This window comes from Hyperolius riggenbachi, chromosome 11 (assembly GCF_040937935.1).
Source record: "Hyperolius riggenbachi isolate aHypRig1 chromosome 11, aHypRig1.pri, whole genome shotgun sequence".
Classification (NCBI taxonomy): domain Eukaryota; kingdom Metazoa; phylum Chordata; class Amphibia; order Anura; family Hyperoliidae; genus Hyperolius; species Hyperolius riggenbachi.
This window is the reverse complement of record NC_090656.1, coordinates 180,182,361-180,206,580: the sequence shown is the minus strand read 5'-3', so window position 1 is coordinate 180,206,580 and position 24,220 is coordinate 180,182,361. Positions and strand designations below refer to the sequence as shown.

Genomic DNA, 24,220 nt, shown 5'->3' with positions numbered 1-24,220 from the left:
CCCATCCTACTTGAGCTCACCATTCATGCACTGGGACCCTCTGAAACTATTCACCATCCTATGAACAAGTGTGGCCTAGCGCAGGCTCAAGATGGCCCATACCTGCACAGTTGTATTTAACCACTCCTGCCCTGCTTTTTCATAGGTACTACTGCACAGTTGCAGCCGTCAGTGCACCTGCGCAGGACGGTCAAGCTCATTCATGGAGGGAAGCATGGCAGCAAAAAAGAAGAGTGTCCCAGCCACCAGCTGTGGGCTCAAGAAGGATTGGAGAAGCCTCTACTGAGGTAAGCATCAAACTTTTTTCTTTTTTTAAATCACAGAGTTGCTTTAACTAAGCATGTGCATTTATTTATTTATTTTACATTAAGAAATGTATTTTACATAAGAACATTGAAAGTATAATCCCACTCTCTCCCAAACCCAATTAACAACTCTATGCAGGCTGGTGTAGACCAGCAATACCAGTCCACCTGATCCATAACATTTTTGGGCAATTTCCCTCTTCCTGCCTCTCTCCCTTTTTTCCTCTTTAGTTTTTCCTTGTCCAGCGTTAAAGAGACTCTGTAACAAAATTTTCAGACTTATTTCCTAGCCTTTCCTAGTTGCACAGTGGCGGTATTATCTCTGTTATATAATCTAATCTTCTTTCCTTTGTCAGCTTTGTCGGCTCAGGCAGGAATGTGCTGCTCTGTTTGTGATAGGTAGAAGCTATACACACCCTCTTCACACCCCCTGCAGGATCTGTATGAGTCACAGACTGAGCTTCTCTGAACCTATCACAAGCTGGTTAGCAGCCATGTCTTGTTTGTAAACACTGCCTAAAACTGGCAATTACAAGCCAGGATTGCAGCAGGGAGTGGCAGAAACAGCACAGAGGGGCCAAGGAGAACATAATGAATAGAATGGTATGCTTTTTTATTGTAAGAATTTTAGAGCACAGATTCTCTTTAAGTAAAATGGGCTTTGTGTTTTCATCTCTTACTAGGCGTCCATAAGTGATACTGGCCCACAGTGTTCATAAGGTTGGGGAAAGGCTATGAAACGTCCTCTGCACTACACAGCACCATTGTCAAAGGTTATTGAAAAGAGGCTCATTACCACCTCCAGTACCCAGGAGGAGATGGGGTAAGTACCACCAAGCATGTGGAAGAAGGCCCTGGGGTAACTTATGGTGGAATTTGAGAGCCCCCTACAACATCAAGGGGGCTCACAGATGTCCATCTTCTCAACCCTCAGCCCAGAAAAAAATGGGTTTATTACCTATTACCACCAAAAATTTAAAGTAAGAAATAAAACGGTTTTGAAACCACTTGTAAATTACTATTCTTAATTAATCAGTGATGCTCGGATACCCCCAATTACAAATTCAAGTAAATCCGGCCATGGCAGAATCAAAATCCGCATACGCCGTGATCGTGATCCGGATTTGAATGGGAGCTCTAAATGCGACTCGGATTTTAGCTGTGATTACATGTAGGCCGTGGTCACAGATTTGACTTTAAGGCGGTTTAAAATCCTGACATAATATTCAATAAAAACATGTTTTCTTACTTTTTTATATGTCATACGGTTATCATATTTGCATTTGTGCAAAAGTATTAATATTCATTTAGAAATAGGTTCCCAAAAGTACAGTTTTTTGCTTTGTGAGCTGACTTTGCATTTTATTAATAACTGGTTTTATTCATTATGTATTGAAGGCAGACATGCTTTCAGTGTCGGTCTGTCTCCAGCTGCTTCTGCACAGTCAGAGAATGTGTCACATTCCTTAATTGATAGATTTAAGTAAACACAAGATAACATTATCTACAACTTCGGATACATCCAGATTTCAATGCAATGAACTTTCAAGCTCTGTGTGTAGCCCTTTGAATGCTGGTCTAGTAAAAAAAAAAAAAAAAGCTGGTTGCATATAATATACTGTAAATAATTTTTTAGAGCAAAGAAGAAATGCTGGGTTATATTCCGCTTTAACGTTAATAGCAAAGCCCCCCCATGCATGCGACAATCACCATAATTCCATGGATTATAAAGGGGATCAGTGGCTACAACTTTAAAAAAAATTCAAAAAGACCTTTTAGTTTTTGAGAAAATCGATTTTAAAGTTTCAAAGGAAGTTTCAAGGGAAATAAGTATACATGTAAATGCAGTAAATACATTAACCATTATTTACCGCATTTAAATGTATACTATTTTCATTTGAAACTTTAAAATCGATTTTCTCAAAAACTATAAGGTCTTATTGAAAAAAAAAAAAAAAATTCCCTTGTTCCCACCGTTCTACTTAACATATCCTGCAAAGTTGGTGTTTATATCATGTAAGGGGGCTTTGCTATTAACCGCTAAAGTAGGCGGGTTTTCAGGTTATAATCATGGCTAAATCTGTGATCACGAGCCAGATTTGGGCCACGATCACGAGTGCATTCAGAACTGAATCCGTGATCAAGAGGCAATCACGAATTCTGAATCTGACCTTGTGATCAGGAAAATCAGCTAGTGATCACAAGGCCATGGAGAGCAACACTGTTAACAACACAACATAAATGTTTACCTTTATTGAATGACCTCTAGATCTTGGCTGTCTGTCTGCACATGACTCTTACCCTCCACATTATGTTCATTAACTCCTAGATCAAGTACTCAACTATGGTAAGTGCAGGGCTTACTACTATTATTATTACTTCTACTCCTATTATTGCTACTTTATTACTATTATTCTACTATAGCCAAACATAGGTGGTCCATTCAATCACTAAAGCCAATAGCTATGGTACAGCTATAAAATAGCTTATTGCCAATGCCAAAACTGGAAAAGGAAAATGACGGAAAGCCACTATCAGAGTTATGAGTTTGACTTGTGTATTATGTAAAGAAGGCTAGTGTTAGGGGATAATGTAGTGGGAGGTTAGATAAAACATTTAGGTTTAAGAGATTTGCAAACCCTACTGAATGATATTAAGTGATGTAACTGGTGTAATGTTCTTTGTAAAGCTCTGCAGAAAATGTGTAAGAGTGTAAGGATTCCTCCTGTCAGTTGCAGCGGGGCTGCAACCGAGCAGTTTTGATTTCTCTACCTGCATTTGGTTGCAGTTCAGAGTAGCTCAGGATGTTGTCATGAATGCGCCTATGGCTTGCTGCAGTTGAACTGCAGCCAGACAGCAGTAGATTTCTTACATGCATGTGGTTGTATAATCTGGCATGCATTTGTAATGAGAATCCTTTCCATTCACAGGCAGCTTGCAGCTTTCAATCAGTGTAGCACAAGTTTGCATGATTACCATTCAGCTGCTGTTGCTGGGGGAGCGATTAGATTGGCAAGCTTTCAGTCTGTCTGTCTATTGTCTGTCTTGTTACTCAGTCAGAGGCTCAGGGCTGCGGTCACCCTGAGCAGCCAGTGTGTCTTGTTTGCTGGTAGCATTCTGTTTGTCTGTCTGTTGTCTGTCTTGTTAGTCATTGTGCTGAGCATCAGAAGTTCAGGAGCTGCGGTCACCCTGAGCAACCATTGTGTCTTGTTTATGTGTGGTGGTTATCGGAAGCTCAGAGCTGCGGTTGCTCTGAGCAATCATGCTTCCTTGTCCATAACTCCTGGGGTGATCTGTGTAACCTCTTCCACTATCTAATATCACCCAGCTGCATAGTCTTGTTTGTTCTAGAGGTACTCTGGCTTTCTAGGCCTCGTAGGGTGAAGAAGGTGGTGATAAATTGGGGCATAGCAGCTGAAAGAAAGCAGGAGATCTGCCAGGCATTACAAAGAGCTTTATAAATAAGCATTAGTATCAATATAATAGCACAGAATGGGTTTGATTCACTAAAACAAATAGCATGCCTTATCTGCGTTAACACTCCTTATCCGAGTTAACATGCCTTATCAGAGATAACATGCCTTATCCAAGTTAACACACCTTATCAGAGTAGCATAGCGAGCGCTTCAAACGTATGCTTGCTAATTGACAATGACCAGAGCTCCACTCATCCTACCCTGAGCCCCTGCCGGTTTGTAGCACTCGCTATGCTACTCTGATAAGGTGTGTTAATGTTGATAGGGTGTGTTAATTCTGATAAGGTGTGTTATCGCTGATAAGGCATGTTAACTCTGATAAGGCTTGCTATTTGTCTTTGTGAATCAAGCCTAATGTGTGGAATAGAATTGTGCAACTGAGACAAAGAAAACAAGTGCCTTCTCTTACACTCTGCCCTGATTTAATAGCAAACTGGACAGAATTTCAAGCATAATTTGCTACAGGTAGCATTGGGGTTTCACCGCCTCATCCACTATCTCCTGTTTTTCCTTCCCTAATGTCTCCAACCCACTACCTCCTATTGAAAGCTTGCAAGGGCAGGGACCTCCTCCTAGTGTTTTTAGTGTGCCATAATTTTTCATATGAACATGCACAAGTATTGGTGATGTCTCAAACCATAAATCAAATATAAACAGTATGTATTTGTTTTGCTGTATGTCATTATTGTATTGTGTTTAGAATGTCTCATGTATCTACGCTTCCCACTATTTGTGTTGTACTATGTACAGTGCTAAGGAAGATGTTGGCGCTATTTAAATAAAATATAAAAATAATAATAATAATAATTCAAAGAAGTTTTTTCACATTACAACCGCTCTTTTCTGACACTGCGTGTTACTGTTTTTTTCTCTCACTCCCACAGATTTTTCTTAAACTGCCATTATTCGTCTACTATATATAATCACCACCGACAATCCCACTAAATCACCAGTAAAGGTGAAGACAGCATCAAGACCAGTCACATGGCCCTATCTCAGATAAATAATCAAACCAGAGGGATCGGCTTTCACAATTCGGTTGAAGTGGATGCATGGTGTGGATAGGGACTCTCTGGCCACTGTCGTGTAGTGAAAAATTGTGAAATAAGAAAATTCAAATATTGTGCCTTATTTAATTTTGGAGAAGGGGAAAAGGGTAGGCCCTGTATATTTGAGTTGTTGTTATTTCTTTCTGTAGCCCAGACAGGACATATTTAAAGTGGACCCAAACTCTTCCACAGCACACATTGAACAGTCTTAATTCCACATATCGTTCCTTAAGAAATTCACTGCACTGTAAACTGTTTGTTTAGCCTGATATAACTGTATTATCAGTAGCTGTGAATAGACCGCAGGAGCTCTGCCAGGCCCTATGCCATAGCTCTCTGCTCATCACCCTTTGGGTGCTCCCTGGAAAGTGAATACAAGTTAAATGTCAGGGGTTGGGGAGGTGGATTTCCATTGAATTGTAATGAAGCGTTTTTTTTTCCTACAAAGGTTCACATGCTGTGAACAATTTTTTAGAACAGAGAGGGGGATCTGAGTTTAGTTCCACTTTAAAGCACTCCTGAATCAGAGATAAATACAATTTAAATTAGTACATGGAGGGCTCCGGAGAAGCCTGTTCTCAAAATTTGCACAAAAAAAAAACAAACAAAAAAAAAATAATTTTTATCATTATTTTGCGAAAAGCGCAAAGATCTGTGAAAAATGCAAAAAAAAAATCACAAACTTATTACAAAATGATTTTTGATCGCATTTTTACTCAAAAGGCAAATTTTAATTGTGGTTTTTTTTTTTTTTTTTTTAGAAAATTAACTAAGAATATTAACAATTTAGCTCATCACTGCTTTAAATTTCATCAGAAACAACAGCGATGAGAAAAAAAAATGTCTTGCTTCATAGGAAACAGGAAGGAAACACTGCTTTTTAAGGACATCCCTCACTTTCTTGCTTTTTGACACCATAAGCTCAAATTGGAGTCCTTGGTGTCACAGAGACAGGAAGTACAGATACTTTTCTACAAATGTGATAAAGACACCAGTAGCAAACTGCAGACATGCTTCCCTCTTCTATTCAAGAGTAAAAATAAAATTCAGTGGTTAGAGTTGGGCTTAAATATGCAGTGCTCCTTTCAACATTTTCAGACCTGATAGCATCTTTAAACCTGAGCGAGCTATAAAAACAGCTTTATATAAACCGAGTAGTAATTTATGTATTCTGACACTTTCAGGCTAATGAGACCACATTTAATGTGTCATATCCTGTTATATTCAGCTAAAAGAATTTGCATGTCTTTTTTGGGTACAATATTCAATGCTTGCAAGAAAAATAGGACATGCACAGCTTACTGAAGATCACAATAGGTTCAGAGCAAGAAAACTTTTTTCTTTTTTCTTTTTGTTTTAATTTTAGTGTTTTAGGCATTTGCAGATAACGTAACAATACGTTTTGTGAGTCTATGCAGACTCAGCTATGGGTGTAGTGTGAGACCAGCCTAAAAAAAGAAGAGGTGTTTCTAATTTTATGTTGCAAAATAATTTTATGGGGGTAAAAGGTTGGTGCTTTTTTTCTTCAGGGAGGATGTAAAATTGCTAAGTTAAATTGGAGCTTGGAGTTACAAGCTGTGATGTAACATGAGGCAGATATCTGTAAAGCATCAATGTTTACACCTGCAGAGTTAGTAGACTATCCACCTCCTTAGCAATGTGCACGCTACGGCTTGTAAAAAGGTTCCAATGTAAATAGGACAGGGGAGACAGGAGAGGTTGGGGTTTTTTTTGAACAGTCGTTTCACTACAAACATCCCAATAATGCAATGTCTGCACATTATTTAGAGGAATATTACAGTATTTAATTAAACTCTTATGATTTCAAAAGGAAAATAAAATAAAAAAAAAAATAGTAAAAAATGCAAAACCTAGAAAAAAACTAAGAAAAAGTAAAGTACGCCTATAATGTTTCTCCATTTCTTTTCCAGATGGTTTAGAACAGAACAAAAATCAAGTGAAAAAGGCAGCCCAGCATATAGGAAAGAAGAAGGAGTGATGGTGTTAAAAGCAAACCTGAAGTGGAAATTAAACTCATATAATAAGATAATTGTTTTTATTTAGTATTTTATATAGAACCAATATCTTCTGCTGCACTGTACAGAGTATATATTGCCTTTTCACTTAGCTGTCCCTTAGAGGGGTTCACAATCTAATACCTACCATAGTCATATGTCTATGTATGTATCACATAGTTTACGTATCGTAGTCTAGGGTCAATTTAGGGGAAGCCAATTAACTTATCTGTATGTTTTTGGGATGTGTGTGGAAACTGGAGTGCCCGGAGGAAACCCAAACAAACATGGGGAGAACATACAAACTCTGTGCAGATAGTACCCTGGCTGGGATTCATACCAGGGATCTTGCACTGCAAGGGAGAGTGTCAACCACTACGCCACCATGCTGATAAGTAATTCTATCCATAGATCTAGTCCTTAATAGCCCTAGAGTTCCATATTTTTATTTTGGTTTTAAGGGGTGTAAATATACATATGAAGTTGAAACTATAATTAACAAAACACTTTTATTACTGGTGTTCATTCAGTTCCCACACAGAGAAATAATGACCTATGAAACTTTTAATTACTATATTGCTGTCAAGAGGAGGGATTAACCACTTAAGTCTATCTGGACGGCAGGGCCGGATTACTGACCAGGCAACAAAAGCAGTTGCTTGGGGCCCCCATTCAGAGTCAAAGGGGCCCCATCAGCACATAAACCAGCCCTCCCCATCCTGTCAGCGGTGGCTGGATGGTATAATGGTTAAAGGGACTCTGAGCAGCGTAGTAACTATGGAAAGATGCATATCATTTTAAAGCTCTCTTTCTCCTCTTTCCAATGATATCGAAACGGCCACCCTAATGCTTTTAGTTTTCGCTATTTTCGCGATCGAAATCGCGGCCACAGGACGACTTTTCTCCAAGTCAGCAGCTCGATTCAGCACAATGCAATGAAATATAAGGAACCCAGGGGGATATAATTACAAACATCATGCTGGTAGGTGTGAGGATGTAATTCATTAGTTGTGGGTATGCATAAAGGCATACCCACAGGCCCTGCTCGGAGTCCCTTTAAGGGCTCTGCCTCTGACACAGGAGACCAGGGTTTGAATCTCGGCTCTGCCTGTTCAGTAAGCCAGCACCTATTCAGTAGGAGACCTTAGGCAAGTCTCTCTAACACTGCTACTGCCTATAGGGTGCGTCCTAGTGGCTGCAGCTCTGGCGCTTTGAGTCCGCCAGGAGAAAAGCGCAATATAAATGTTATTTGTCTTGTCTTGTCAAATGATGCCGTGCGCTGCTGATTGTCTTCAGAGCCAGGCTCTCCTCCTAGGTCCCCCTCCTGCTACTCTGCGCTCTGCCACTGCCCACTCCTCCCTCCGTTCCCACAGAGAACCACAGCTGCAGCAAGAATGATAGCAGCAGATGGCAAACGCTCACTCACCTATCCATGATCCAAGCGATAGAGATCCTGTCATCTGAAACCCATCTGTCTCTTCTACAGTGCAGCCGCTCGCTCTGAACTTCCTAATTCTCAGATCAGACAGGAAGTAGGAAGTAGTAATAGTAGTAGTAACAGAGTGGCAGCACTCTAGAGGAGACAGATGGGCTCCGGATGACAGGACCTCTATTGCTTGGATCGCAATAGGTGAATGTGAGTCATCTGGTGCTGTCATTCTCCCCCGCTGTGGCTGCCTTCTCTGCTGGACTATCGTATTCACTGGGATGGAGGCTGCATGGTGGCTGTCTAGTTTGGGAGGAAATCGGTTGTTCGGTGGTGGGGGTGGTTATTTAATCCTGTCTGGGGAACGGCTTCCGGTTTGGTGGTGTACAGAGCTTTCTGCTATTGCCAGGCTGGAGATGCAGGGGGAAAGTGCTGCTGCTGTGATATCTGGCGCCCTCTTCACAGGGGTGCCCCAGCCCCTGAGTGCAAATGTCCCAGCCATTCATCTCTCACTCTGCATTTTGCCGCTGCTATTCCCTGCATTGTGCACCCACAGAGGAAAGCGGGCTGTTGCCCATAGCAACCAGTAGCTCGGCTGCCCCGATGTGTGCGGCATGTTGCTGTGCAGCTGCATCTTCTGATTCGATTCCGACATGATGGGGGGCCCAAATCAGTTACTTTGCTTAGGGCCCCATTTAGCCTTAATCCGGCTCTGCTGGACGGATATATCAGTCCAGATAGACTGTGCAGCTGCCGCTGCCTGAGGCGCGCGCGCTCCCACTGCCTGCCGTTACCCCCGATCAGTGAATGGGAATATAATTCCCATTCACAGATCTAAGTCCCCAGCAGAAAAACCGACGCTCTCTAAACAGAGACCGTGGTATTTCTGCAAAAAAAAAAGTTTCACAGCCTCCTTGTAGTTCCTGGTAGCGTGATCGTACACTGCAGGACTTTTTTGACTGTGGCCATCTTGTGGCCAAATAGTAAACTCCACCCACATACATTTTTTACATTACATTACATTATTTTACATTTAAAACTATTTCCCTCCCACACCAAAAATTACCCAAATACATTTTTTAAAAATAAATAAATAAATAAAATGACAATTAAAAAAAACCCAACATAAATAGTTACCTAAGCGTCTACACTTTTTAAATATACATGTCAAGAGAGTATCTTTTTATATTTTTTAAAATTATAAGCTTGTAAATAGTGATGGACGCAAATTGAAAAAATGCACCTTTATTTCTAAATAAAATATATTAAATTGTGATAGGGACATAATTTAAACGGTGTAATAACGGGACAAATGGGCAAATAAAATACATGAGTTTTAATTATGGTAGCGTGTATTCATTTTAAACTATAATGGCCAAAATCTGAGAAATAATGATTTTTTCCATTTCTTTCTTAATCTTCCTGTAAAAATGGATTTAGAAAAAAAATAATTCTTAGCAAAATGTACTACCTAAAGAAAGCCTAATTAGTGGTGGAAAAAACAAGATATAGATCAATTAATTGTGATAAGTAGCGATAAAGTTATTGGCGAATGAATGGGAGGTGAACGTTGCTCGGACGCATACGATTTTTGACACTGTAGGCTGAAGTGGTTAAATTTGCCTTGGCATGGGTTTGACAGCCACAAACTTTATAATGTACAATATGATTTATATCCTGAAGTTGGCTGGTTAATGGGGATGAAGTTTGCTGTGGTTAAAGGGAACATAAACTGAGAAGAATATGTATTTTTCCTTTTAAAATAATACCAGTTATCTGACTCTCCTGCTGATCCTGTGCTTGTAATACTTTTAGCCACATCCCCTCAACAAGCATGGAGATCAGGTGCTCTGACAAGTCAGACTGGATTAGCTGCATGATTGTTTCATTTGTGTGATTCAGCCACTACTGCAGCCAGAGATGAGCCTGGCTGCCAGGCAACTGGTATTGTTTAAAAGGAAACATCAATATCCCTCTCATTTAAAGTGAACCTTAAGCCAGAAAAAAAATATGAGTTTTACTCACCTAGGGCTTCTACCAGCCCCCTGCAGCAATCCTGTGCCCTCGCAGCCACTCACTAATCCTCTGGTCCCCCGCTGCCAGCTAGTTTCGTTTTTGCCGACAGGCCCGTCAGGACTGGCCATGCATATATTTTTTCGCATTCCCGACTGTAATTAGCACTATTAAGGACCGCAACGCAAACAAAAATACGCGTTGCCGCATTACCTACGCGTGGATATGCGGCAACGCATATTTTTGTACGCCTTACGGTCCTTAATAGCACTAATTACAGTCGGGAATGCAGAAAAAGATACGCGTGGCCAGTCCTGACGGGCCTGTCAGCAAACACGAAACTAGCTGGCAGTGGGGGACCAGAGGATTAGGGAGTGGCTGCGAGGGCACAGGATTGCTGCAGGGGGCTGGTAGAAGCCCCAGGTGAGTAAAACTCATTTTTTTTCTGGCTTAGGGTTCACTTTAAGGTTCCCTTTAATCTCAGTGTCTCCCAAACGTTAACTCTGTCCTAACACCTAATCTTTACCTGTCCCAGGTAATTAATTCATTTAGCTGGATTATAGCCGACTCATATTCACTAATCTTCTTTGCTATCAAAGGGTATGTATTTCACAGAGGCAGTCAAGAAACCAATTCAGAAAAATCAGATCCAACCTCTTTATTTATGCAAAAAGTTTTGAAAATGTTTTGCATGAATAAAGAGATTGGATCTGATTTGTTCGATTTGGTTTCTTGACTGCTACTGTGAAATACATACTCGTTGGTTGGAAGAAGATTATGGAGGGTATGGTGGAACACCATTAAGGATATTGCATTACTAGACGCTCCCATTTTTTTACTTTTACTCATCTTCACCAACGACAGAGTAACATATTTCTCCAATTCCTAGTAATCAGTAAACGAGATGCTACATTTAGGCAGTTTGAACTGCCAGTATGTCATGACCCGATTGGTAATATTTCAAGCTGAGAAGGTAATCCCAGTCAATGTGATGAGGCAGTGGAAAATACTTGAAAGCAGATAAGTGTTGCTCAGTCAGTACGTCTTCTTGCCATATATGCTTAAAAGTGTACCCGAGGCAAATATTACCTAATACTGTAAATAGACACATAGGAATGTTCCCTTCCCAATGACATACCTCTATGTCCTCTCTGTGCCACTCTCCATCCCCTCTGGTCCCATGCATACCCCCTGAAATTGCCAACAAGCAGGTTGTCAGTAGCTTGGAACAGGAAGGGGCGTTCTTTGCAGGAAGGGCACTCCTGCATTATGCCCACTCCTGCATCTGGAGTGCCCTTTTCCCAACCTCTCTGTGCTTGCTTTCAAGGCTCATAAGCAGAGAGTTGAGATGCACTGGAGGAGCTAGACATGCCATGACCCAGATGTACTTTTGGAGCTGTGGCCATTTTCGATTAAAAAACTGGTATCTTCGAGACCAGTATGACAACGGGAGCACCAAAGGATGGTGACAAACTGATCATTTTACTTAGAGTGGAAAGCTGCTGCAGATTATATGTTTGTCCCACCTTGGATACTCTTTAACCTCCTTGGCGGTAACCCCGACCTGCACTCAGGGTAGCCGCGAAGGCTCTATGCAGAGCAATGTGCGCAGCATAGTTTTGGTCCATGTCTCTGGAAATCCCTTCACAAGGGGAGTGGAGATCCTTTGGCCTGTAGAGAGGGAGGGACCGAGAGCCCAATAGTGCAGTATCGTTAAATGAACAAATCAGTAGGGGATTGTGGGTAGTATGTACTCACAAGCATGGATTGCAGTCCTGCAACCATCATATAGACATGCGGAAAATAACCGTTCCCGCTCGGTATCCCGGAATCCTTCTGGAACTGGGTGGTTGCTCTCCTCCTGTGGACCTTTCTACTTGTGAACTCCATGCACAAGTAGGGGGGCTAACACCTCTGTTGGAGGTGTAAGATTACAACTGGGTTGACAGTTTGGGGAGGCGCCCAATTGAACTGTAATGGTGGGTGCTATAGTTACTATACATTAATAAAAAAAAGAGGTGTCTTACCTCCAAATGAAGACTCACTCAGATGGAGTGAGTCTTCATTCGGAGATGCCGAGCCACAGCCAAAGTGCAGTTTTGTGGCTCGCCAGCAGTAGCTGAAGCGAGCTGAGCAGTCCTTGCAGCAGGAGCAGCGCTGTGCCTAAGCAGTTATTTGTTTGTATTGACCTGAGGAAGCTGGCTGAGACCCGTGAAACGCGTTGTCTACAGTATATCCGTTTTATAATAAAGACTCCTTATTTCCATCTGAGTGAGTCTTCATTTGGAGGTAAGGCATCTCTTTTTATGTTTTTGTATAGTAACTATAGCTCCCACTATCACAGTTCAGTTGGGTGCTTCCCCAAATTTTTAACCCAATGTGCGCAGCGGGCGTTTCAACTCACCTTCCGGGGGATCCCGACGTCGCCCGCCATTCTACTTCCACTCCTCCGAGGCTCTGCTTCCCCTGGTGAGATTGCAGTCTGTCATCATGACTACAGCTGGAAAGCTCAATTTAGGGTTGCAGTGCCACCCGGAGGACGGAGGGAAAACTGCAATGCTGGAGCCCAGGGAGGTGATTAAGTGCTGAGGCTGCTGCAGACTCTCTGCTGGCATAATTTTTTTTCACGATTTTAGGGTATAAACGCACATGAAACAATTGTACCGCTTATAGATCCTAAAATCAGAAGGAATAAAACTGCCAGGGAGGATAAATAAAAAGCCAGAAACAGATTAAAAAAATAAAAGAAAATATGAGAGGCAAAACGGCAAAGGGAGATGGAGAAAGCAGGAGACCTACCATGAAGAAAGCTGTTCTGTCAGCATAGTGCAGACTGTGACATTTCCCCTGCAGATGAGCTGTACAGCATCTGGCTTCCACTTTTCTAAGGAGCAAAACACAGGTGTTCACCACGCTCTTTTCTGAAGCTACATACACAGATCGCTCCCTCAGTGGCACTTGTAGCCCCAGTAACAAATGTATGGATGTTACTTCTCTGCAACAGATCTGATGGTCATAGATAAGGAACCTTCTTCAAGCTGCCATTAGATGTGTCTACTCTTGAAGTGGGGAAAGTAAACCCTTTGCATTTTTTTCCTCTGCAGCTGAAATTAAAGACAAGTATGAGGCACTAAGTCTGATATACTGTACTAACTAGGGGCGTAGCAATAGGGGGTGCAGAGGTTGCAGCCGCATCGGGCCCTTGGGCCAGAGGGGCCCCGAGGGGCCCTCACTCAACTGCAGTATTAGTGATCTATTGGTCCTGTGCTCATAATAATCACTTCTATAGATACTTTGAATAGTGGTTGTCATTAACAAGCTGTTCCCCATCCCCTTCTTGCACTTCGGACACTGTAGTTGTCATTGGCAGGTTTTGGTGCACCGTATCAATTGTTATGTATAGAGTGCTTGGGGGGCCCCATGTAAAACTTGCACTGAAGCCCACAGCTCCTTAGCTACGCCACTGGTACTAACGATGTTAGTATATCACAATTATATTATTCACAAGAGAAGTGTACACTGGAGATTTCATGTAGATCTGTGATGTCCTATCATGGACTTATTTGGCTATTTGCTTACTCTGCACTGGAAAAGATGCAATCATCATCAGCAAACAGCAGAAGATACTGCTTTATAACTATGTATTTTATTAAGAAATGTTATGAGGTATTTTTTATTTAAAATTAAAAAAATATATATATGTATAGCTCCTTTTTCTCCACCCCAGAGACGTCAACAAAAGCAGCCCATTGTCTAGCCATGTGGGTTACGCACTGACAAGAAAAAGGGCCAAAACTCATGGTCCATTTAATAAAGCAGACCTGAACTCAGAACTTCCTCTCTGCTCTAAAATATAAGCAGCAACATAATAACCTTTACAGAAAAATGTTTCTTTGTTACAGCTGATACAAAGCCTAGTATAATTCTGCACTGTTTCTACTTTCTGCTTTCATGGAAGAAGACATTTTGTTAACATCCTGTGCTTTCAAATTAGCTTATCTGCTGTGGCAGTCAGGTGGCACAGGGGAGAGATCACATCACAACTTGTGATTAGACACAGATGAGGGTTAATTAGACAGACTAAACTCTCTAAATACATACAGGATGCATTTCTCTATGTTTTCCTTCTGTCCTGTGCAAGAGTTCAGGTCCATTTTAAGACCAACCCAAAAAAGGTACCTTGTACTTTTATAACACACACATGCACCTATTGCACCTATTGTTATTTAGTATTTATATAGCTCCAACATCTTCCGCAGCGCTGTACAGAGTATACTTTCTTGTCACTTTGATAGGGATTATATTGTGTATGTATGTATCGTGTAGTGTATGTATCATAGCCTAGAACCAATTTAGAGGGAAGCCAATTAACTTATCTGTATGTTTTTGGGATGTGGGAGGAAACCAGAGTGCCCAGAGGAAACCCACGCAGACACGGGGAGAACATACAAACCAAACTCTGTGCACAGTGCTCTGGCTGGGATTCAAATTAGGGACCCAGCGCTGTAAGGTGAGAGAGCTAACCACTACACCACCATGTTGCCCACCTATAAGCTATATACAGTGGTTTGCAAAGGTATTCGGCCCCCTTGAAGTTTTCCACATCTTGTCATATTACTGCCACAAACATGAATCAATTTTATTGGAATTGGAAAGACCAATACAAAGTGGTGTATACAAGAGAAGTGGAACGAAAATTATACAGGATTCCAAAAAAACAAAAACAAAACAACAACTGCAAAGTGGGGTGTGTGTAATTATTCAGCCCCCTGAGTCAATACTTTGTAGAACCACCTTTTGCTGCAATTACAGCTGCCAGTCTTTTAGGGTATGTCCCTACCAGCTTTGCACATCTAAAGACTGAAATCCTTGTCCATTCTTCTTTGCAAAACAGCTCCAGCTCGGTCAGATTAGATGGACAACGTTTGTGAACAGCAGTTTTCAGATCTTGCCACAGATTCTCGATTGAATTTAGATCTGGACTTTGACTGGGCCATTCTAACACATGGATATGTTTTGGTTTAAACCATTTCATTGTTGCCCTGGCTTTATGTTTAGGGTCATTGTCCTGCTGGAAGGTGAATCTCAGCCCCAGTCTCAAGACTTTTGCAGACTCCAAGAGGGTTTCTTCCGAGATCGCCCTGTATTTGGCTCCATCCATCTTCCCATCAACTCTGACCAGCTTCCTTGTCCCTGCTGAAGAGAATCACCCCCAGAGCATGATGCCTCCACCACCATATTTGACAGTGGGGACTGTGTGTTCAGAGTGATGTGCAGTGTTAGTTTTCCGCCACATATAGCGTTTTGCATTTTGGCCAAAAAGTTCCATTTTGGCCTCATCTGACCAGAGCCCCTTCTTCCACATGTTTGCTGTGTCCCCCACATGGCTTGTGGCAAACTGAAAACAGGACTTCTTATGCTTTTCTGTTAACAATGGCTTTCTTTTTGCCATTCTTCCATAAAGGCCAACTTTGTGCAGTGCATGACTAATAGCTGTCCTATGGACAGAATCCCCCACCTGAGCCTTAGATCTCTGCAACTCGTCCAGAGTCACCATGGGCCTCTTGACTGCATTTCTGATCAGCGCTCTCCTTGTTCGGCCTGTGAGTTTAGGTGGACGGCCTTGTCTTGGTAGGCTTACAGTTGTGCCATACTCCATCCATTTCTGAATGATCGCTTGAACAGTGCTCCGTGGGATGTTCAAGGCTTTAGAAATTTTTTTGTAGCCTAAGCCTGCTTTAAATTTCTCGATAACTTCATCCCTGACCTGTCTAGTGTGTTCTTTGAACTTCATGGTGCTGTTGCTCTCAATATTCTCTTAGACAACCTCTGAGGCCGTCACAGAGCAGCTGTACTTTTGCAAACCACTGTATAGTCTTGTTTCAGTTCTGACAGTTCAGATTGCAATTTTTTAAGATGTTCAGAGGATAACTGAAATTGAAAATGGAAGTGATTTCCTACCAAAGAGGCAACAAGTTGCTAAGAGTAGGAGTACACAGCTCAAAGCAGTCACCCACAGCCCTGAATAATTACTATAAAAGAACAAACAGGCTGTAATTAGAGAACAGATGATGATGTCATCTAAGATGCCTTTATGTGTAGCTTCACACTTTTGCATATCAAACCATTGTTATGTAACCCTGACAAGTGACAAATGGTGTATACCGTTGATTAACTGGTCATTAACAAGGAACCAAATAACACAGTGGATGGGCTAAGGACTGGTGTAAAAATATATAACTAGAAAGCCCCAGCAATTGAATGGGGATTAATATAATGGGGAAATGCGGAGTATGACACAATACAGCCCTAGATTAGCAGTGGTGTCCCTGAGTTGGCATGCAGAGCCGTCTAGGGATGAGCACAAACTTTGCATTCACAATTACGATGTGAAATCGCAATCCAAAATTTCAGGAAAAATCAGAATTTTGTTTGTAATCAGGAACTGTAATTTTGCAATTTCCTGTAATTTTCTTGTAATTTTGTGCCGATTTTAGCAGTCAATAGCAAAGCCCTAATACATGCCCTTGTCACCAAAATTGCTACGTATGTTAAGGAGAATAGTGGGAACACGTCAAATCAATTTTAAAAATGCAAAGAAAAAAATGTTTTTTTAACCCAGAAAAATTACAGTTTTATCTCCCTGGCGGTGCATTTCTGCCTTGATATGTGGGTCTAAAAGCGGTACATTTTTTTCAAGAATTTAGGCATCCAATTCTTGAAGGGAACCTAAACTGAGAAGGATATGGATTTTTCCTTTTAACCACTTCAGGATCACAGGTTTTTCCCATTAAAAACCAAAACAACTTTCACATTTCAGCGCTCCTCCCATTCATTCAGCGATAACTTTATTGTTACTTATCACACTGAAATGATCTATATATTGTTTTTTTCGCCACAAATTATGCTTTCTTTGGGTGGTAGTTTTTGCTCTGAATTATTTTATTTTATATGCATTGTAAAGGGAATAATAAGGAAAAAAAGAAAAAAATGATTATTTCTCAGTTTTCAGCCATTATAGTTTTAAAATAAAATGTGCTTTGGTACATAAAACCCACACATCTTATTTGCCCATTTGTCCGGTTTATTACAACGTTTAAATTGTGTCCCTAGTACAATGTATGGTGATAATATTTTAACTGGAAATGAAGGAGCATTTTTCCATTTAGGGATTTTTAATACTTTTTCACTTATTACAAGAACTTTTTTTGAAAAAATATACTCTCATGACATCCGTATTACAAAAGTCCCTAAGGTAACTATTTATGTAAAAAAATTAACTGTAATTTTTTTAATTTTTTTTTAACAAGTGTTTTATTTCTGTAACTGTGGGGCAGGGATGGAAGGGGTTAAAAGTAATAATAAAAACAAAAATAATAATAAACTTTCTATGGAAAATAGTATAGTGGCATAAATAGGTGTATTTTACTTTTTGGCCACAAGATGGTGCTATTGAGACCGTGTTTCTAATAATAGAACACAGCCGAAAACGGAAGTGTCGGGTCTGAGAGCTTATGGGACGTTTTTAAGCTCTCCGAAGACACGGAACCGGTGATTGGGATTGAGAATCAAAAGATTCTCACATCCTGATCACAGATGGAGGGGGCTGCGACGGTGGATCGGCGGAAAACAGCGCGGGGATCGTGAACGCGACGGTAAGGCAGCAGTACGCATATCTACGCCCCTGATCCGCACGTGAAGTTTAAAGGGGCGAAGATATGCGTACCAAGGATCCTAAAGTGGTTAAAATAATACCAGTAGCCTTACTCTCCTGCTGATCCTGTGTCATTAATACTTTCAGCCACAGCCCCTGAACAAGCATGCAGATCAGGTGCTCTGACTGAAGTCAGACTGGATTAGCTGCATGCTTGTTTCAGGTGTGTGATTCTGCCACTACTGCAGCTACAGAGAACAGCAGAACTGCCAAGCAACAGGTATTGTTTAAAAGGAAACATCCATATCCCTCTCAGTTTAGGTTCCCTTTAAGTCTTAACTTACCAAAATATATCAGAATAAAGGCCTGGTAGACATCCTGAATACAAATAATAGACTGGAACATAAAGTTGTTGAAATAATTACATTTATGAATAAGCGTAAAAAATAGTGAAACTGTACAAATAAAGCACTAGACTATACAGTATGTACATATATACCTAACACCTCCTGGTATATTTTGAAACAGGGAATAGAGATGGCTCGAACCTCTGATTTTGGGTTCGTGAACCTCGAATGCGAACCTCCGCAAAAGTTCGTGTTCGCACGAACCATGCGAACCGCAAAAGACTTCAATGGGAACTTTGAAAAATACAAACACTGTTTCTGGCCACAAAAGTGATGGAAAAGATGTTTCAAGGGGTCTAACACCTGGAGGGGGTCAGTGAGTACAAGAGGAAACTTGTTTTTTTCAAAAAGACCTTATAGTTTTTGAGAAAATCGATTTTAAAATTCTCCTTCTGACTTAAGCGGTTAATAGCAAAGTCCCCTTACATAGTAGAAACACCAAATTTGCAGGGTATGTAGAGGGAGACAGTGACTACAAGAGGAATTTTATTTTTCAAAAAGACCTTATACTTTTTGAGAAAATCAATTTTAAAATGTCAAAGAAAAATAGTATACATTTAAATTAAATAACAGTTCTTAGGTAAACAATTCCCGACGACTTTAGCAGTTAATAGCAAAGGCCCCTTACATCCTAGCAACACCAAATTTGCAGGATATGTTAAAAAGATAGTGGGAAACAATATTTAAAAAAAACAAAACATTTTATTTATTTTTTTTATTAACTTTGTTTTGTCCCTATCCCCCGGACCCCCCCATGCCATGGACCATGCAGGCTGGTATAGGTCAGGGTGCAAAGCCCCATGTGTCCATGGCTTCACATTCTAGCTATCCAAGCCTGCATGGGGGACAAGGGGCAACAGATAGCTTGGTAGGGGAGACCCCACATCATTTTTTGGGGAAAATTTCCCACACTCTGAACAGAACAAAAAAATTAATAAAAAACAAAAACATTTTTGTAAAATATTGTTTCCCACTATCTTTTTAAAATAATCTGCAAATTTGGTGTTGCTAGGCTGTAAGGGGCCTTTGCTATTAACTGCTAAAGTCGACGGGAATTGTTTCCCTAAGAACTGGCTTTTAATTTAAATGTATACTATTTTTCTTTGACATTTTAAAATCGATTTTCTCAAAAAGTATAAGGTCTTTATTTTCCTCTTGTAGTCACTGTCCCCCTCTACATACCCTGCATATTTGGTGTTTCTACTATGTAAGCGGACTTTGCTATTAACCGCTAAAGTCGGCGGGCGTTTAATTTTCCCACAGTCAGAAGGAGAATTTTAAAATCCATTTTCTCAAAAACTATAAGGTCTTTTTGAAAAAATGTTTTCCTCTTATACCCACTGTCCCTGTTTACATACCCTGCAAATTCAGTGTTTATAGTATGTAATGGGGATTAGCTATTAACCGTTAAAGTCGGCACCATTAAAGTCTATGGGAAAAATGCGAACACAAACTTTTTTGAAAAAAGATCGTGTTTCGCAGCAATTTTGTGAACCACTGAGATTCGCGCGAACAAGTTCACCGATGAACCGTTCGGGCCATCTCTAACAGGGAATGACACAAGAGCGACATCACAATCGGGGCTGTAGAAGCGTGATTCCTTTCGGACTTTATTTCCTTTGCTATCAGTCTTAGGCGGCAGGCACAGAGTAGTCGAAATCCCGGCAGAGGTCAGTACAGACGGCAGGCAGAGAATTGTCAAAATCCAGGCAGAGGTCAGTACAGGCGGCAGGCAGAGAATAGTCAAATTCCAGGCAGAGGTCAGTACAGGCGACAGGCAGAGAGTGGTCAAAATCCAGGCAGAAGTCGGTGCAGGCAGCCGGCAAAGAATAGTCAAAATCCAGGCAGAGGGCGGTGCAGGTTGCAGGCAGAGAGTAGTCAAAATCCAGGCAAAAATCGGTAACAAACAGTAAGGCAGAAGCACTTAGCTCAGAAGCAGTTATGAACTAAATGGCTATATTGCTAACAATTTGGTACATTTGTCTTTAATCACAAGTTGTAATTTGATCTCTCCCCTATGTTACCTGACTTCCATGACAAAAATGGCAGTCAGGTGACATAGGGGAGAGATCAAATTACAACTTGTGATTAGAGACAAATGAGGAGGAATTAGACAGGCTAAGCTCTATATATACATGCAGGTAGCATTTCTCTCTGATAACTTTTGTCCTGTACAGCCGATTGAGGTCCAGATGGGGGGATCAGACAGGCTAAACTCTCTATATAAATTCCGGGTTCATCTCTATGTTTTCTTCTGTCCTGTGCAGCAGATCGGGGTCCAGATGGGGGGATCAGACAGGCTATACACACAGGGCACATTTCTCTATGTTTTCCTTCTACCCTGTGCAAAAGTCCAGGTCCATTTAAAATTTTTGTGCTGCCCCCGCCCCCAATGAGGTCATGACGTACGCATTTGACGCTTCGCTGCTGATTGGCCACCGGGATCCCGAAAGAAGAGCGAGGAGGTGAAGGGGATACCGGTGGCTGGGGAGAGAAGCCTGGGTCACGCCGGCCAGCTCTGATCATGCGTGGGACCCAGGAAACAATGAGGAGCGGCGGTTTTAGCGAGCCATTTTTCCTTTACATTTTTAAAATCCATTTTGTGGGAAAACTACAAAGTCTATTTGAAAATTATTTTTTTAACTCCTTCCCACTATTATCCTTACTATTATTCCCACTAATTTCCTTAACATACGCATCAATTTTGGGGACAATAGTATGGGGGCTTTGCTATTAATTGCTAAGGCAGCAAATTAAGCAAAAATTACATGAAAATTGCGAATGGATTAAACAAAATCAGTTGAATGTCCAAATCTTAATTTTGTATAGTAATCACAACAAGCAAACTGCAGCGAGTCCCTGTGGAATAGGCCTAGTCAGGTCTATGTTGCCAGTGCACAATCCCTCTGTGGGTCACCACTCTACACGGTTCAATGTAGTAAATACGAAGGAGGCACTCAATTGGCTTTAAACTTGCGTTTTATCAAATCCCAGTAATACACGACATGTTTTGGGGCATATCCCTTTCATCAGGTGTACATACATTGAATGGCACACAGTGAATAAATACATACTTCTAACCACCACACCCTAAACTGGACCACCTCCATCTTGCCAGCTGACAAGTCAGCTGATCACTGACATCACACAGTCCAAAGTCTTGTTAACCCCTTAGGGCTCTGATCAGAGGCATTACTATATCCGTCTACCTCGGTAAACCTGATTAACAAATCAATTTTGTATAGCTGTAATTGAGAAAATTAACGTAAAATTTCATGTAATCATAATTAGAGCCGCCTCTGTGGGCATACACCCTGTAGCCCATTGCCATCACTAATGCTTTGCAGATTCCCAGGATGCCCCAGGCTTGGAAGAGGTGGTAACTAGAGGGTTGCAGACATGGCTCGTACCAGGAGCTCGATGCCTGCCCGTCCCCCACCCCGCGCAACCAGTGCCCTCCCAGTCCCCCGGCCCCGCTGCCTGTAAGTCATGAGTTCAGCGGTGACCAGTGAGTGACCGAGAGTGCACACTTGCCATCTAAACTCATGCGGAATTGCCATTATTAATAACTTCCTGCATGTGAACCAAACCAGACAGGAAGTGTCCGCTCTATGTCTCTCTTCGGTCACTGCGGATCTGAGGTCTGTGAGCAACCAGCCCTTCCAGGCAGCCCAGCAACAAGCCCAGCACAAAGCACCCAGCCCAGCAAAGCACACAGCCAGCACAGAACCCAGCCCAGAGCCCAGCACTGTCAGCACCCAGCCAAGCAAACAGCCAGCACCCAGTTCAGAGTTAAGCTCAGCACACAGCACAGAAACCAGCCCAGCACACAGCACAGAAACCAGCCCAGAACCCAGCACCCAACCCAGTACACAGCCAAGCACACAGCCAGAACAGCACCCAGCCCGAAACCCAGCACAACCAACACCCAAGCACAGCATCCAGCCCACTAGCCAGCACAGTTCAAAGCCCAGCACTATCAGCACCTAGCCCAGAGCCAGCACAGCATCCAGCCAAGCACAAAGTTGGCACCCAGTCCAGAGCCAAGCCCAGCACAGAAACCAGCCCAGAACCCAGCCCAGCACAACGCCAGCTCAGCATCCAGCCCAGAGCCCAGCACAACCAACATCCAAGCACAGCATTCAGCCCACTAGCCTGCACAGCCCAGAGCCCAGGACAGCCAGCACCCAGCAAAGCACACAGTCAGCACCCAGCACAGTACCCAGAAAAGCACACAGCCAGTACCCCACAAAGAGCCCAGCACAGCCAGCACACAGCCAGCCCAGAGCTAAGCACACAGCCAGCACCCAACGAAGCACACAGCCAGCACAGCACTGAGCACAGAGCGCAGCATAAAACATTCAGCCAATCATGCAGCGAGCCCAGAACCCAGCACAGCACAGCCATCAATACATGATTAGAAACGCGTCAGGTGTAAAAGGACCTGGTGTCAGTTTTGGGCTGACAGAACAAGATTGGCTGCTGCCCCCCAGCTCCTCCCTGACTTCCTAATAATGGTAATGATTGGATAAGAGAACAAGAAAGGAGTTTGGACAAGATGCAGACTGATGTTCAGTCCAACCAAGCAACTTTTGACAGGACAATAACATACACAAGTCATTTTGACATGTGTACCAAAGACAAGAACAGAACAATTCAGTCCACAAAAAAAAACAACATACAGTTAAAAGAGTTTTTTTTTGTTTGTTTGTTTTAATGTTTAATCCTTATTTTCAAACTATGATTTTAATTGCACAAATGAATAACCTGTAGCAAAACAACGAACAATTGTTGTGCTGTACAAATGAAGCCAATCCACCATGACCATATGTGGTGGGCCATTTATGCCAGGTACCATGGACAGCTATGACATAATATAATATCCTGCTTGATAAAGTCTCAGGTTTCTGTGTCTGTGTGTGGAGGGGGTCGGGTGCAGGTAGCTGACGGTTGTGCGTGCGGAATTTGAGTTGCGTTTTTGCGCAAGTTTGCAGGAGCATCTGTGTGTGTGGGAGCATGTGCCTGAGAGTGCAAGTGCGCTACTGCCACTTCCATTATCTAACAGGCTAAAAATACTTGTAATATAATATTTAATAACATTTTAAAAAGAGGAAACTCCAGAGACAAGTTGTTTGATGTAGTAAATTATTCAGGATCCTGACTTTGTTTATCCTGGTTTCAGCATCAGAAACATTATATCTATATATTGCTGTATATTGGTATGCATAACCTTGCACTCCAAATTAAACTTTATCTAGGCTGTTTATTATGCAGAATTCTTCTCCCAGTTTAAGTTGGGAGACCAGGTGTTATTCCTGCTGGCTTTGGAACAAAACAGTAAACAAGAATTCTGTGATAGTGCACCTGTCAGCAGTAGAGATGTCGTCCTGATACTGACTAAATCATTTATAAAGTAATGCCGTCAAAAATAAGCAATTGTATTCATTATTATTATTATTATTATTTAGTATTTATATAGTGCCAACATCTTCCACAGCTCTGTACAGAATATATTGTCTTGTCATTTAACTGTCCCTCACAATCTAATCCCTACCATAGTCATATGTTCATCATAGTCTAAGCAAGGCCAATTTATGTGTAGTGAAGTGTATGTATTGTAGCCTAAGGCCAATTGAGGTGGAAGCCAATTTACCACTTCAGAACCGTAGGCTTATACCACTCTAGTGACCAGGCTATTTTTACAATTCAGGCCACTGCAGCTTAAAGGGGTTGCTGCAGGGCCGTACAACTCAGCACAGTAATCCCCCCCTTTTCTGCCCACCAACAGAGATTTCTGTCTGTTGGTGGGCTCTGATCCCTGCTGGCATGTTTGTTTGTTTTTTTTTCATTTGTTATTTTATATTAAATTTGTCCT

At 41.7% G+C, this 24,220-nt stretch overlaps 2 long non-coding RNA genes across 3 annotated transcripts in view; one reads left to right on the top strand and one right to left on the bottom strand.

The window, feature by feature from the left end:
- The window catches only part of LOC137538173 (uncharacterized), a 42,811-nt gene extending 35,948 nt beyond the window's left edge, over window positions 1-6,863 (top strand). Inside the window, exons 2-5 of one of the 2 annotated variants that reach the window (XR_011024698.1) lie at window positions 146-287; window positions 989-1,128; window positions 4,666-4,937; window positions 6,762-6,863. This is a non-coding gene — a long non-coding RNA (uncharacterized lncRNA). The remainder of the gene's footprint in view (window positions 1-145; window positions 288-988; window positions 1,129-4,665; window positions 4,938-6,761) is intronic. The other variant, XR_011024697.1, reaches the window with a different exon arrangement.
- LOC137538174 (uncharacterized) overlaps window positions 1-24,220 on the bottom strand; it is a 170,172-nt gene that overhangs the window by 7,887 nt on the left and 138,065 nt on the right. The gene's annotated exons all lie outside the window — the stretch shown is intronic.